The sequence below is a fragment of the Amphibalanus amphitrite genome, unplaced genomic scaffold, assembly GCF_019059575.1.
Source record: "Amphibalanus amphitrite isolate SeventyFive unplaced genomic scaffold, NRLGWU_Aamphi_draft 000624F_arrow, whole genome shotgun sequence".
Taxonomy (NCBI): Eukaryota; Metazoa; Arthropoda; class Thecostraca; order Balanomorpha; family Balanidae; genus Amphibalanus; species Amphibalanus amphitrite.
Genome location: NW_024882118.1, coordinates 135,114 through 147,710, shown reverse-complemented (window position 1 = coordinate 147,710; position 12,597 = coordinate 135,114). Strand labels below are relative to the sequence as shown.

The 12,597-nt window shown below is 53.7% G+C and overlaps 1 protein-coding gene across 3 annotated transcripts in view; it reads right to left on the bottom strand.

The window, feature by feature from the left end:
- Positions 1–12,597, bottom strand: part of LOC122363498 (nuclear migration protein nudC-like) — a 59,101-nt gene that overhangs the window by 25,973 nt on the left and 20,531 nt on the right. The gene's annotated exons all lie outside the window — the stretch shown is intronic.

Here is a 12,597-nt window from a genome sequence, read left to right as displayed (position 1 = left end):
TAAGAGACGTCACACCGCTACCACATAATTCCCGATAAGAGTCAGTACATTCACCTACCGGTTCAACACTGCCAATTAGGGTGCCCAAAACTCGAAAATGGTACCCTGTGGCCACCAAGCGGAGCTGAAAAAAGATACAGGGTCCGGCCACAAAGGTCAACAACTTTCAAAAACCATCCGCTGAATTACTTGGTTTTGCAGTTTCCTGTGAAAGATTTCAGCACGCATGGATACAGCATAGGAGAAATGCATCATGATACATGCCATGGTAATATGCTCACTGTTATCCACCTAGTTAGACCTGCACTGCCACCGACACATCCAGCCACCTTTGGGCGTCGCACTCAGCATCCCTAACAATCACCTCCCGCGGCCAGTGCACCTGACCCAAGCAAACATGATTTTACCACATTGCTGATGAACTTATAGCTGCACTCAGCTGTTTTTAATGGGACAATAGAACGTTGGAGCTGCGATAAGGGTTTCGACACCCAAGTGGGATATAATGTTACGGAGCGATCCTGGGTGCGATCAGCGTCCACTTGACCTGTCTCAGGGTACATAACAGCTAATCGCTGATACAGGTAAACATTAATGGAAGGCTATTCAAAGCTATTCCTAAGACAACCGCGGTGACACAGCCGGTTGTCTTGGATGACTAATGACCATTGAGCAGGCCTCAGCCACTGACAAGCTATTCATGAGAATATCTTCAATCTCACTCCAGCATCTAGAAAATAGTTTTAATAGCCTGTTTTCACTGTTGATGGCAAATTGTAATCATCATTGCGGACCCCCCCCCCCCCCAATAAAAACTGCGGCTAAGTTCAGCGGCATTTGGCAAAGTACGGTTCACCCCAATCGCGACGCTTGGTTTTCATTATCGGAAAATGTAAGGCTTAAATTACTATTTCCTAACCATTCCAAGTAAAACAATCGAACGCAATAAAAAGCTGATTGGGCCCAATAGGACAGGGACGAGCATCAATTCCTAATTTTAAGTCCAAGGACAATAGCTAATACTAACGAAAACAACTGACAGCATTAGACAGAGGCCAGTTGCGCAGTGTGACCTACTAAGAATAGCACAATAATCCCAGCAGATAATGCTCCTCGGACAATGAGACCTCTGGCTGGCCAGCCCCTCTAGCGACCACGCGTGGCCGAGGCCCACCACGTCACGGAGACCTCTGACCGACCCTGTGACCCAGGGTCATATGTCTGCGACCCGCGGTGACAGCCGAGGATGACGTCATCGGCCGGCAGAGGCGACAGTTTCCTTAGAGCGCGTGTCATCATTCGCAGAACTCGGGACACGGTGAATCACCAGCGGGGATTCTGCCATCATCGAGAAATCTCAGCATCCACATATGTACCTACCGACCGAGTCATCGAAATTAACATGGGATATTTACATTGTAGAATACCGAAATCAACCGTTCGGGTGGTCTTGGATGACCAATGACCATTGAGCAGGCCTTACCTAGCCACTGACAAGCTTTGGCTACTACGACTTATTTATGAAGGTTAAACTAGTCACCGATTATTAATTCCCCTCACATTTTCAGCACAAAAAAGCTAAATAGAAAACTGGAGCCATTGATATCAATGCCTAGCCAATCAGAATAGCTAATGCACGTCCTCGGCTGCACGACATTCACTGGGTACCTCGAACATGGGTGGCAGAACAATTGGACAACTTTATCAGTTATCGGCCTATCTCCTACAGTTCAGGACAAGGTAAATCGGCTCGACTGTCGCTGACGCACTGGACGTGGCTTTCCAGCGCTGTAACATGCCACGGCGCGCACCGGTTGTCTCGCGTCTTCTGCACGGGAGGGCGCCGACAGAGGTGGGCAGCGAGAGGCGCGGTGACTCCAGCCGACAGCATGGTCAGCTTCCGCACACCATGCTATCGACAATCAGTCAACGGGTGACCTATCATCGACAGGAACGGGTAAACGCCACTGAAAAACACCGGCTATTGTGAGCGGCGTGGGTCAGCGCAGCGGTGGCCGACCGACCACGTTACGCGCACGCACCGATCGAAACTGACCGAAAATCAATCATTCAATAGGAAATAGCGTGCGTAAGGAGTCACTCAGCAATGACCCCGTTACACAGTGCCGGGCGGAAATTTATGATCACCCATTAGCGGAGCCGCGCGTTTCCATTAACTTACCATTGCTCTGTCACTTTTTACAGACTTAATTTTTATGTGACTGTATTAGCAAGCCAGTCATTCATTACCTTCACTCCTAAAATAGCAGCGCACTTTAAAGATCGTATGTCCAATGTTCAGTAGATAGGAAATGGGGTCAATGGGTATTATTTTGATCATTATCCTTGTTTTATTTTCGCGACAGATCACTAAATCACATACATCAAAGGTAACCTGATATCCTTAGTCCTTACCAGTTACCATGTCATTGTTCCTGTCTAATATGAATTTCACACTAAAACTAAGATTTCACGGCTCAGATACTTACCTGTAAGATAATCTGTTTCACACCGTATCAAAACATTTGTCAGGTAGGTCGGCTCACCAGCCTATCACGGTCTCTGCAGACGGGACCGTTCAGATCTCTGGGTCACTAAGCACCCAGGGACACCGGTATTCAATGGCAAAGACAGGAGTGTGCCCTGGTGTCGCTGTCTTAGCAGCATGGCAACATGGGCGACACCGCGGCAACGGTGGGTTCGCAACTGACCGCTTTTGCTCAGAGTGGGGTGAATGTAATGACGGGTCAGGGTGATAAAATGATGCATCGATGATCAAATGGCATCTGTGCATTGCATATCCTTTTAGACACGCTGTACTAGCTATGTACTTACTTTGCATAATGCGAAAGATATGAAAGTCTACTTCATGACATGTAGCCTGTTCCGAAACGGCCATGAGCCAAGACTGGGCTTGCATCGTCTGAGGTAATTTTTTCGCATCCCCCTACAAAACTCATCGCGGTTTTCAACACAATGTAAGAAAGCCGCAGGTGCAACATCGGGCAACATTACCCTTTTCCCAGAGATCGAACATTTCTGCAGCTCAGTATACAGCACAACAACCAAGGACGTGCCAATCGATGGCTGACCCGACCGGGTGGCTTTCTCGACGTCTTGCTAAGCTATACCATCACACCACCAAAACACCTTTCAGCCTTTTGTCGAAGACCAACAGGCGACAGCTAAGCTCTGTCCAGGCGCGACTGTCCCATTCCTTAGCACCTAGGATCGATTGCCGGTACTAGCGGAGGAAGGGCATCAGGAGAACCCATAGCGCTGCGCCTCACCATCCGTCACGCGCCGCGCGGCCCCCGACCCAGCCGTCACCGGCTGGCGGAACAACGCACAGCGCCGGTCGGTCGGTCCCCGGTCAACGCACAGCGCTGCTTGGTCGGTCCCCGGAACAACGCACAGCGCCGGTCGGTCGGTCCCCGGTCAACGCACAGCGCTGCTTGGTCGGTCACCGGAACAACGCACAGCGCCGGTCGGTCGGTCCCCGGTCAACGCACAGCGCCGGTCGGTCGGTCCCCGGTCAACGCACAGCGCTGCTTGGTCGGTCCCCGGTCAACGCACAGCGCCGGCCGGTCGCCGATCCCGCTCCGCATCATTTACATCCGACCGACGTACCGCGCCGGGCCGACGACACCGCGGCGCCACCGCGCACCGTTACGGCTCATTCTCCGCGCGTGTGACGGCTGCGCAGTTCACGCACACACGCACACACACAGAGGCCGGTAATGGGCGTCACTCGGCGCCGCTGGCCACCAATGCCGACCGGCCGCCGCTTGTTTACGGCAGCGCGGTGCGCGAGCGGCCAGGTTATCCACCTTTACCAGCAGCCGGTGCCCGGGGAGGCGGTAAAAATTGCGGCCCCGGGCCACCGCCGCACGCAGGGTCACTGGCCGTGTGCGTTACCGCAGTCCGTGGGCTAGTGGAGATGTCACTGATCGCCTCACTACTGGGACAATGAGATGCGGACATGCTGGTAACGGGACGGATAATGAGGCTGTCGACCAGATAAATGAACTGTGAACTTGGCGGAGCGGAGAGATAAGGTGCTCAGTTGCGAATGACAACAACTGCACCTCGACAAAGGAGACCTACAAATGACTGCAGGACTAAAGCTCAATTGCGCATTTAATTACGAAGATTGAAAACCAGAAATTTGCAGTGTTGCGCTGTCGAGCTAACGATTTGTAAGAGGGGCAGCCGGTGTAACTGAACATACCAGAAGATTCTGCAGCCGACACGGCCAGTGGGCCGACAATGCAAGGTCACTAATCTAGAACTTCCTGCAGATCCGAACACTCACGATGAGAAAGCTTCCGATTAAGTCGATTATTACCGTGTTACTCATGCCGTCGCGATTAGAATTACGCTGCTCGCCAGAGGGAATCCGAGCCAGTCTGATGAGACAGGCAGCCGGCCGTTCAAAAAGTGGCCGCTAGCTCTGCCAGCGCTAATTGGCAACCAGCTGCGTAATTTTTTAAAATGGCCCTGGAATGCCGAACAGCCACACAAAGTATCATATAAAATATTACATAAATATATTGTTAACTTCCATGCCGGAAATTATTCACATTCTTCCCAAAAAGTTATCAATGGGAGCTCAAAACGCAGCCGAGGGAACTCAGGCACACCAACTGACTAGGTAACCAGACCCAGATTATCAGCAACTAATGCGATTGTTGCACGCGACGCCGATCGTTCAACGGCGAGCAGCAGCGGCCCACTCGCCTGCACACACTCTCAGTCAACAGCGGCACGCACACGCACTGACACGGGCACGCACACGCACAGGGCCGAGAACAATGTGAACCAGAAAGGGTAAGCACTGCTACTCAGGGAAAGTGGAGGCGATTTGTCAAACTAAATGTCCTCCGACGGAAATGGGCCTGCCACCGCTGAAAACTCAATCGGCGGCCGAGGCTCGCCTACGCCTCCAGTCCACATTATACCAGGGTTTCCGGGTAGCCGTCAAGACAGTGCGACTCTAGATTCAATAGTTGACGCAACATATAATTGCTCACAATTTATAACTGAGGTGGCAATGTCATTTTCATAAATATCATTTCATTAAAACACACGCTAAAATAATCAAAAGTACGAACAGTAAAAAAAAAAAAACACACAGCTATGCAATAGGTTGCATCATGCTAGCAAGTCCCACGCGTACGGCGAGTAATATATCCGAGACGATAAATAATTCATTCTGACTGGGATTCCCTCCATAGACACTCAAATAGGGAACAGGGTGCCGATGCTACCCGATAATGAACAACGAACTAGGTATAAATTAACATCCAGCTAAGGCGAGGTGAGTTTGTAACATGACACAGGCAGGTCACTGCACTGGTCAAGGCGCCCCCGTCCCCGATCGGGGCAATGGACAGGCGGCCCAGTAGGCGCGTATGGCAGACGAGGACGCTGGGACAGTTCCGCCCTCGACTGGCAGCTGACGAAAAGGCAGCGATGGGGGCTTTACCGTGTCAGATCACCAGGTTACATGTCGTACTGAAATCAGTAATTTGCTGAAATGAGCGCCACCCGAAATGCGGGCGGCCGGTATATCAAAACTGGCACAGGCCACACCGGCGGTATTGCTCCGACTGATTCCAGTACTCTGCAGAACTGCTCGTTGCGGCTCACTTGCAGCGTGCCTAACCTCCTAGGCCGCGCCGCGCCGCCGCGAGGAGCCCGCCTCCCGGTCAACAGGGCCCATTCAGCAGCACAAGGTCTGACTGGTTTCTGCATTCTGCAGTGGCCCCGTCCAGTCCCCTTAGGAACGCCCCGGCTTGTGAAAGTAAGGCCACGGCCTGTTGTGCCAGGGCACACCACCCGACGAAAAGGGAACTTTATAATTAATCCCCCAATGCAACAAGGGCAAATTCTATACGAGTCCGGGCCTCGCCAACTTATCATAGCACGCTTTATCCGGCCGAGCGTAATCAGAGTTTAGGAGACATAAGATGGCATTGGACAGATCAGTCATACGTTGTAAATTTTCCAAACTACATCATGTTGGCCTAGATGTCATTCTGCAGTCAGCATTGCTTAGGAAATCCAGAAAAACACGTTATCTTTTTAAGAATGAGCGGCCTATAACTTTTTTTTTTTAAGCCGGGCACGGTGTGGGGTCAGCGTACCTGGCACAAGATGTAAAGACAACAATGGCAGTGCCAGCCTAGGAATGTTAGGGCACGGCTAGTGATGCACCCACCGGGGATGCCCGGATGGGTGTGGGAAGGAGTGGGCCGGACCAAACCAGGTGCACATACCAGCTCAGCGCTAGATGCCCGACCACCTCCTCCACCCGAACCATATATGGTGTGCTGCTGGGGGGAAGCCAGCGCCTTACAGAACGGAGGGTGTCTATTCAGTGCCGTGTTTGTGTACCCGAGGCTGATACACAAACACGGTGGTCTGCCAGGTTCACGGACAGAGGTGAGACCATGGTCAGTGGGAAGGGTGCAGGGTCGGATCGACCTCTGCTGGCGCGGCTCACGACTGGCCGCCGACTCTGTAACCTCAGCGGCCGGTCAGCGGCACCCCCTGAAGCCGGCCAGTCAGCGGACGAGCGGCAGTCTATTCCGACGAACAAGAGCCGCTCACTGCTCAGAAGGTAGAAGAACGTTCGCACCAGCAGCCCGAACTTAAGGCAGATAGCAGGACCCAGACTTCTAAAAAGGTGATAATATGACAAAGCCAAAGATAACAGAATATGTACCTATCGGATAACTCTTAAGAGGTTCCATTGTTACGGAGCGAGCGAAGCGAGCGTAGTCTTTCCTTAGCTTAACGGAAATTTCTGAGTATGAGCGGCCGGCCGGCCGTGCGGACGCTTTTGCGAGGCTTATATCTCAGCAACCACTTAACCGATTTACATGCGGTAACTTTTGTAGGGTAGCTTCATTCCTTCTACCAAGTATTGGACTATTCCCGATGCATTTTGGTGACCCCTTATGCACGTGCCACGTGCAAAACGAAGAGGTGTCAGTTTTTTAATTGTTGCAATATCTCGGTAACTACTTGGCCGATTGCGCTGAAAGTTAGCATGTAGGTAGGCACCCACTAGGCACTGCATAGTGCATATCCATGTGCCAGAGTTGGGGTGTTGCTGCACGTGCGCACGTGCAGGGGTCGTTTCCAGATCTCGAGAACGGCTCGAACGATTGCACTCAAATTTGGTACACAGTTAGGGACCGGTTAGTAGGGTGCCGTGCACAAGTCAGTTGGGACCCATTTTGCACGTGCGCACGTGCAGGGTGCCGCTTCCAGATCTCGAGAACGGCTGGGCCGATTGTGCCCAAATTTGACACATCGCTAGAGACCGGTTAGTAGGGTGCCGTGCACAAGTCAGTTGGAGGTACCCCCTCGCAATTTCGCACGTGCAAGGCCCACCCTCTCGCTCGCTCCGTTAGTCGCCCCAAAAGGCGTTATACTGGTTATAACAAGCACGATAATGGCAATAAAATACTTCATTACTTCATACTTAGAGAGCTTACAAGGAAAATGTTGACTTCGGTTGCGCTCAGTAGAACTACTGATCTCAGCCTACGTGCCAAAATGAACATTACCGTTATAATGCGCATTGCATTTGAGAAATGATAAAAAGTGGTAGGTAACATGCATACACCTTACATAACACCTCTATGCGGTCTCAAAACACCTTCCAAGGCTCAAGACAGTGTCGGGAAATAGCTGTTTGGTAAAACCGAACGCAAGATAAGACGCAGAAATCAAGATCCGTGGAGCATGAGCCCCTCCGGAAACGGAAGGGAATGGTCGGCCAAAATAAAAAGACAGACAACAGGATAACTGAAGCACGCCCTGATCTGTAACCACATGCACACAACCTCCCGTTCACCGGATATACACCGGCCTAATCCCGGCTGATCTCTCGGTACACAGACACGAGGGCTGACATGCCCAAAGTTGCAGAGCCTTGTTTTCCCGATAAAAATGGACAGGATGAGGAGAACGCTGGCTACAAATTCCAGTAGGAGAGCCCATAGCTTGTGTCCTTGGTCTCTATGTGAAGCTGCTTAGCTTCATACTCTAACTAGTAGCCATCTAACATGAACACAAGGACCTGCTGAACGCACGCCAATCATCATCGTGATAACGATTTGGATTTGAGCGCGCCACCATATCAGAGTTGGAACGGTACTCCTTAGTTAATCGTTACCAATACCAACTGAGACCCACCCGACGACTGTAGGCATCTAATGACGGCCACTCCCGACACCCCGTCTCACGCCGGTGCCAGTCACGGAAAAACCGTGCCGGAGACACGGTCCCGGCCCGTCCCCGTCCCACCGGGTCACGGTTTGACGCCGCCGACCGCCACAGCCGTGGTTCCGGCGCGGCGCCGACACGACAGACGCGTTATAACAGTCTCAACCAGTCATCCAGGAGTGGGATGGGTGATGTAAGGTTTTCATGAGGAGTTGAGGAGTCGGTATCTATCTCCACTGAGTGATCTCGGAGCTCCTATACCCTTCTGAACTCTCCGTTTAAAACACATTTATTCTATGTTTTATTTTTTGTTCGTGTATTGGGTCTTTGGGGCGCGCCGACTACAAAGGTCGTTTTGCGCCCATTCGATAATGTCTCAAGTTCAGAAATATTTTAGCTGTCATCTCAATAATAGCAACATATTTCAGCATTTGATAGCCTGGTGGAGGTTGCAGCCGCAAAGACTGGCGAACCTGTGATTCAGCTCATGGCAGCCCCACCGGTCTAGGGAAGACACCGACACGGCTCGCAGGTATGACTCGAGGATCCGGTGCAGGAATATCTTGGCGCATGGCGTCCATGTCATTTCGCAGGCGCTCCAATACCCTACACTTCTACAGTGAGAACAGCTAAAAAACACTAGTTTCAAAAACAAAAGCAGCATACCATGCAGAACTATTATTTCCTTGTAGATTTCTAATGACAATACCGGCGAAGGCGGAGGAAAAGAACATCCCCCAAATAACAACAAAAAAGGCGAAAATGGGTCCACTGTCATCTTTCATAAAACTTCCCCAGGCATGAAATACTGATTGAAATGGAAATGCAACTCCCATCTCATCAAAACACCGGTGAAACAGCGTCACTTAAACGTCGGATATAACGTGCGCATCACTTTAGCATATTGAAACCATCATGCCGTTGAATCACGAATTTGCAGGTGATGTTGTACGACGTCCTCGCTCGGCGGTCACGTAAATCTCATCAGTCCAAGCTGCTAACCTCTTCCCTTCAGCCAGCTTAGCCAACAAATGTACAAATATAATATCGCAGCGATCTAAGATCGGGCGTGGGTATCACGTAGTTGTGCCTTCATATTCTACTTGCAGTGCGCTAAGTATCAATACTGGCGCTCGCCATGCCTCACTTTTGTCCTGAATAAAATCCCTCTGCGCTGCGCAGTTTGCACAAGCCATTAGTTGCTGCAGCATACCTACCTCACAGTGATGAGTACGGAGACACGTTAATTTGATGTAAAACTACGCACAGGTATCTGACATAATTTCAGCATCACTTAAAATAGCATCAGAAATTTAAATACCACATCTTAGCCGTGTCGTCGTCCTCTGCAGTAATTTTCTATTTAAAATTATTGCCCTCGATAAAAAATCGCCCCGATCAAAATGTGGTGAAGTGATTGCATACCACATACCTGTTCATTGTTAGACATTCTCTCTGCATAATCGAGCGCGTCCAACTGCAAATTTTCCGGGAAACGAGGGATCATCGGACGGGAAACGCGCCGTGCTGTCTCTATCGCTCCTAATCCGCACGCTCAGTGCCCACCCTCAGTGACCACCGCCCGGCGACTCTCACCAACTCTTCGTTGCCACCCGGCCGGAGCGGAGAACCGGCCGGTGGCGCATGGTCGGTATGTGCGTGTGTCGGCTCGCACCATCCCCGAACGACGGTAATCCGCCCGCTGTCAGCTGCTGAGAGCCGTCGACAGCCGGGCCGACGACTCGTCTGGTGGGAATCGGCCGCGCCGGGTCGACGACCGCCGCCGGAGACCCGCTGTCGACGGCACGGCGGCCGGGCGAGCAGGCAGACCGCGACACCGCGGAACGGGGCGGTCTGCGGAGCGCCGGCTGCCGCTGTCAAAGAACAGGGATCATCGCTACAGCCCGAGATGACAGTGCCGCCTCTCCGAGGCCACAAACGAGCGCTGGAAACGACTGATCCAGACAGAGTGGACAGAAGAGTTATCGGCTTATCCGCCGTCAATGCTGCAAATGGGTCACTCAGACCCAGACCAGTAGCAGAGTAATCCGCTCAGGAAAAGACGTCGTCACAGGAAGCGTCAGCTCACCACTCTGCGGGGTGTCAGCTCACCACTCTGGGCTCTCATGGCGGTCCGGTCCGGGCCGGACAGGCTCGGTCCGTCGCCGACCCCGGCTCCGGGCGGAGACAGAGGCGGGGAGCGGAACCGGACGTGTCCCGCCGCGGAAGTCGGGCTCACGGTGCGTCAGCCGACGGAGCGAGGCGTGGTCAGTGAGCCGCGGGGAGGCGGCACACAAGGGCGCCTCCAGCCGGCGGCATACTAAGCCTACATGACTTTCTGACGGACAGTCAGCCAGCGCGCAGCCCGCAGCGATCGGAATGAGGCCCCTCACAGGACCGCTGCAGGTTACTGGGGCAAACACGGCCACTTGACCACCCGGGCTGGGTGGTGTTGTGCAACACGCCATGTGCCACGCCAAGTGACACGCTTTGCCCGGAAAGTGCCATGGTATCTGCCCTCGTTTCAGTCAACACTGCGGTCCGCCCACTTTCAAGGAAATCTAATCGCTGCTGGAGCGGTTCAAATAATCCACCCATTGCCGGATCGGCCTCCATCAGATATCGGCTGCAAACACTGGCGGTGGCAAACAGCGGCTGGCGGTCGCAAAGGCCGCCCAGGTCCGGCCGGACCGGGGCGCGGCGACCGACACCTGGTACAGTCATCTCAGAACGGCCGCCGCCCCGGCAAATCCGGCCCGAACACACACGAACATACACACACACGCGGCTCACGGTCAGCGCGGGCCGGACACGAAAGGTCACTGTCAGAGCGGGCAGCGGGAGGGGCGGTTCAGACCGGGGATAATGTGGGCGGCTGACCGAGGCTGGGGGAGGGCGGCTCGGCAGCAACTCAGCCGGATATGGCACAGCGTGGGCCCGATACCAGAGAAACTGAAGAACGGCACAGCTAAGCTGCAGCATGGAGACGATGTTACAAGGGTTTGTGAGGTACCTGAGTTGCCACGACAGCTACCTGGGAAAGGTCAGAGCTGGTGGGTACGGCTCAGGAGGATCAGCCCAAACCGCCCGGATTACGGTCAAGCAGGCCGAAGGCTCTCCGATTCATGGACACGCGGCGACGTTATCAGAAACGTGCCTACTTGCAAAATAACCGGCGGACGAGGCGCAAGACAGGGACAGGCACGACGGTGTAGGTGCTACGGCCGGCGGCTCAGAGAGCGACCAGACTGGAACGCAGATAATGACCCCGCTCAGACAAAACGGCCAGTCATCACACCGAGCCAAAAACTTCACATGGAGCCGTTCCCACGCGAACGGTCAACGGACAGCGGCGCTTTATCAGAGTTATTGTACCGGCCTGCTGCGGCGAGCCACGTGCAAAAAGAAGCGGTGAGTGAGTGCACCTTGGTTGCCAACTGCCAACGGCAAGGACAACACTAGCAGCCACTAGTGTGATATATTCGGCCAAACACGGACTAGAATCAATCTACTTAGCACTATACTAACATCTAATCAAACTGCCGAGATAGCTATTAAACAGCTGTCGGTAAAAATACAGATTTGCTTTATTGGCGGCCTGACAAAAAGGCGGATGAGCCGGGACCCCGTCCTCAGAAGGCTGTCGGCAGAGGGGAGGGCTTTCCGTCCGAGGCCGCTGGAGATCGGCCAGCTGGCTGGCGGGGGCACGCTGCGCAGAATCCGCCGTCCTGCGCAATCGGTGCCTCCCGGCAGAGCTCTGCCGGGGACAAGGTCACGCCGACCGGCCGCGGAGGCGGAGGCTGTCAAAGGGTGGTCAGTGGTCACTGGTCCTGCAGCGGCGGCCGGCCGTCCCCTTTGCCGCCGGCGGCGCCGCCAGCAGCGGACGGGGTGCAGGGACCGGTGTGATTACACGGCCGGCGCGACGCCCCGTAAGGCCCCTGCTCGTCCCCCAGGGAGGGCCCCGACCTTGGCAGGCCGGCGCCGGCTCCGGTTGTGACATCGCCGCCACCCGACCCGGTGTCGGCGCGGGACGCCGTCGACGCAAGGTCAAGGTGCGCCCCTGACTGCCGGCGGCCCTCTTTGTCACGGTGTGTGTGTCCGTGCGACAGCCAGAGCAGTGTCACAATCTGACCTTGTCTCCGTGACCGGACATGGCGGTCACGGCGTCCCGACTGACCGACGCCCCAACCGCCCCTCACATCCTAACCGACTCATCGGTCACGCTTTGACCAACACCTCGGCCGCCAAAGAACGGCATGACGTGCTAGTTTGGCCTATTCACCGTGCAACAGCGCAAAATGTGCAGTGCGCAGCAGCCACGAGCCTGCATAATGAGTCTCAAACAACCAACCAAAC